The sequence below is a fragment of the Triticum urartu genome, chromosome 3A (assembly GCF_056163025.1).
Source record: "Triticum urartu cultivar PI428250 chromosome 3A, HENAU_Tu73, whole genome shotgun sequence".
Lineage (NCBI taxonomy): Eukaryota > Viridiplantae > Streptophyta > Magnoliopsida > Poales > Poaceae > Triticum > Triticum urartu.
The window spans coordinates 114,632,451-114,635,841 of record NC_141875.1 but is presented as its reverse complement, the minus strand read 5'-3'; the positions used below and the strand labels follow the sequence as shown (position 1 = coordinate 114,635,841).

The 3,391-nt window shown below is 47.2% G+C and overlaps 1 pseudogene; it reads left to right on the top strand.

Annotated features, from left to right (window-relative positions):
• The first annotated feature begins 970 nt into the window (after nt 1-970).
• Nucleotides 971-2,937, top strand: LOC147978836 (uncharacterized; annotated as a pseudogene).
• Nucleotides 2,938-3,391: the final 454 nt, after the last annotated feature.

Sequence of the window (3,391 nt, the reverse complement as noted above, 5' to 3'; positions counted from 1 at the left end):
TGTTGCATTTAAATTCTTTAGCTAGAGAGTTATTTGTTTGTTGCATTTAAGTGTTGTATGAACTTTATGTATGAACTTTATGTATTGTATTAATTTGGTGTTTTCGGTGCTGTGTATTGAAGATGAGCCGGCAATGGATGTACGATGACCAATGCTCTCCCGAGTTCATTAATGGCGTGCATACTTTTCTGCTTGCGGCTGAGGCAAACAAGCGGGTAGATGGTTTTATGCCTTGTCCATGTGCTGGCTGTAAGAATGGTCACAATTACTCTACGTCAAGAACCATTCACGTCCGACTGTTTGAGTCGGTTTCATGCCCCACTATAATGTTTGGACCAAGCATGGAGAAAGAGGGGTTATGATGGAAGACAATGAAGAAGAAGAGGACGACGACAACTATCCTGGCCATGGGTTCCCTGAATACGACGATACAACAATGAGGGAAGAAGCTGAGCCGGTAATGCGGGAAGAAGCTGAGCCGGCAATGCGGGAAGAAGCTGAAGAAGAGGCATCAGATGAGCCCGTTGATGATCTAGGTCGGGCCATTGCCGATGCAAAGAGAAACTGCGCAAGTGATTTGGAGAAGAAGAAGTTGCAGCGCATGTTAGAGGATCACAAAAAAATGTTGTATCCGAATTGCGTAGGTGACAAGAAAAAGCTGGGCACCACACTGGAATTGCTACAATGGAAGGCAGAGAATGGTGTATCTGACAAGGGATTTGGAAAGTTGCTGGTAATGATAAAGAATATGCTTCCAAAGGACAATGAATTGCCCGAGAGTACGTACGAAGCAAAGAAGGCTGTCTGCCCTCTAGGGTTAGAGGTGCAGAAGATACATGCATGCCCTAATGATTGCATCCTCTACCGCGGTGAGTATGAGGATTTGAATGCTTGCCCGGTATGTGGTGCATTTCGCAATAAGATCAGTCGCGATGACCCTGGTGATGTCGAGGGTGAGCGCCCCAGGAAGATGATTCCTGCCAAGGTGATGTGGTATGCTCCTATAGTACCACGGTTGAAACATTTGTTCCAAAACAAAGAGCATGCCAAGGCGATGCGATGGCACAGAGAAGACCGTAAGAAAGACGGAAAGTTGAGAGTACCCGCTAATGGGTCGCAGTGGAGAAAAATCGAAAGAAAGTACGGGAAGGAGTTTGTAGATGACGCAAGGAACGTATGGTTTGGTCTAAGCGCATATGTCATTAATCCTTTTGGGGAGCAGAGCAGCAACCATAGCACCTGGCCTGTGACTCTATGTTTGTATAACCTTCCTCCTTGGTTGTGCATGAAGCGGAAGTTCATTATGATGCCAGTGCTCATCCAAGGCCCTAAGCAACCCGGCAACGACATTGATGTGTACCTAAGGCCATTAGTTGAAGAACTCTTACAACTGTGGAATGGAACAGGTGTACGTGTGTGGGATGAGCACATGGGGGAAGAATTTGACCTAAAGGCGTTGCTGTTCATGACCATCAATGATTGGCCTGCTCTCAGTAACCTTTCAGGACAGACAAACAAGGGATACCGCGCATGCACGCACTGTTTGGACGATACCGACATTATATATTTGGCTAATTGTAAGAAGAGTGTGTACCTGGGACATCATTGATTTCTTCCGAGCAGGCATCCCGTAAGAAAGAAAGGCAAGCATTTCAAAGGTGAGGCGGATCACCGGATGAAGCCTCGGCACCGTACTGGTGCTGATGTACATGATATGGTCAACGATTTGAAGGTGGTCTTTGGAAAGGGTCTTGGTGGACAACCTGTTCCGAATGACGCTGACAGACGCGCACCCATGTGGAAGAAGAAATCTATATTTTGGGACCTGCCCTATCGGAAAGACCTAGAGGTCCGCTCCGCAATCGACGTGATGCACATGGCGAAGAATCTTTGTGTGACCCTGCTTGGCTTCTTGGGCGTGTATGGGAAGACAAAAGATACACCTGAGGCACGGGAGGACCAGCAACGTATGCATGGAAAAGACGGCATACATCAGGGTCATGCAAGCTACGCTCTTACCAAAGAAGAGAAGGAAATCTTCTTTGAATGCCTGCTCAGTATTAAGGTACCGTCTGGCTTCTCGTCGAATATAAAGGGAATAATAAACATGGCAGAGAAAAAGTTCCAGAACCTAAAGTCTCATGACTACCACATGATTATGACGCAACTGCTTCCTGTTGCATTGAGGGGGCTTCTACCGGAAAACGTTCGATTAGCCATTGTGAAGCTATGTGCATTCCTCAATGCAATCTCTCAGAAGGTAATCAATCCAGAAATCATACCAAGGTTAGAGAATGAATTGGTGCAATGTCTGGTCAGTTTCGAGTTGATGTTCTCACCATCCTTCTTCAACATCATGACGCACGTCCTTGTTCACCTATGCGAAGAGATTAACGTTTTGGGTCCTGTATTTCTACACAATATGTTCCCCTTTGAGAGGTTCATGGGAGTCTTAAAGAAATATGTCCATAACCGTGCTAGGCCAGAAGGAAGCATCTCCAAGGGCCATGAAAATGAGGAGGTCATTGAGTTTTGTATTGACTTTATTCCTGACCTTAAGCCGATTGGTGTTCCTGAATCGCGGCATAAGGGCAGACTGGATGGAAAAGGCACGCTAGGAGGGGAACAAATAATATGTATGGACGGACATTCTCTCACTGAAGCACACTACACAGTTCTACAGAATTCCGCCTTGGTGGCTCCGTATATGGATGAACACAAGAATTTGCTACGCTCCAAACACCCGGAGCGGTCTGATGACTGGATTACATGTGAACAAACCAGGAGTTTCGCCAGCTGGTTGCAGACACGTACCATGCATGACGCCTCTATTGAAGATGACCTGTACTTGCTGTCCCAGTTACCATCTTCGACTATAATGACTTTCAAAGGGTACGAGATAAATGGTAATACATTTTACACGATCGCCCAAGATAAGAAGAGCACCAACCTGTTGGGGAACGTAGCAGAAATTCAAAATTTTCTATGCATCACCAAGATCAATCTATGGAGTAATCTAGCAACGAGGGAAGGAGAGTGCATCTACATACCCTTGTAGATTGCAAAGCGGAAGCATTCAAGTGAACGGGGTTGATGGATTCGTACTCGTCGTGATCCAAATCACCGATGATCCTAGTGCCGAACGGACGGCACCTCCGTGTTCAACACACGTACAGCCCGGTGACGTCTCCTACGCCTTGATCCAGCAAGGGGAGAAGGAGAGGTTGGGGAAGACTCCATCCAGCAGCAGCACGACAGCGTGGTGGTGGTGCAGGAGCGCGGGACTCCAGCAGGGCTTCGCCAAGCACTACGAGAGATGAGGAGGGAGAGGGGTAGGGCTGCGCCAATAGGGAGAGCAAATCACATGTGTTGGGCAGCCCCAAACCTCAAG